At 52.4% G+C, this 368-nt stretch overlaps 1 protein-coding gene across 1 annotated transcript in view; it reads left to right on the top strand.

The window, feature by feature from the left end:
- The window catches only part of LOC119589336 (sodium-dependent dopamine transporter-like), a gene marked incomplete at its 5' end in the record, with an annotated part of 110,782 nt that overhangs the window by 100,306 nt on the left and 10,108 nt on the right, over positions 1-368 (top strand). The gene's annotated exons all lie outside the window — the stretch shown is intronic.

Below are 368 nucleotides of genomic sequence, written 5' to 3'. Positions count from 1 at the left end.
CCCCTTACTTGCCTCCCCCCCCCCCCTACTACACCAACCCAAAGCACCACAACCGGGAAAAAAGGGGGGAAATCCCCCCCACCACAGGCAACACGAGACTCACATCGGGACCCAATTTGGAGTAGTTGGGGCGAGGTAATACTTATGCCCTTTGGGTGGCGCCGGAAAGGGCACTCCCCGAATCAGGAGGTGAACGGACCAGTAGGGGAACACGGCCCTGAACCCCTACCACCTGCGGGAACGGTTTGAGTGGTTAAGTGGTACAGGGTAGTTTGGTTTGGTTTTGTTGTTTGTTCTGTGCATTTGCGTATTTATGGATTCGGTTGTGTGGTCTTTTCACTTTCTTGATTTATATTTTGTTGATGGGA

Source organism: Penaeus monodon, chromosome 25, assembly GCF_015228065.2.
Source record: "Penaeus monodon isolate SGIC_2016 chromosome 25, NSTDA_Pmon_1, whole genome shotgun sequence".
Taxonomy (NCBI): Eukaryota; Metazoa; Arthropoda; class Malacostraca; order Decapoda; family Penaeidae; genus Penaeus; species Penaeus monodon.
This window is presented reverse-complemented; position numbering and strand designations above follow the sequence as displayed.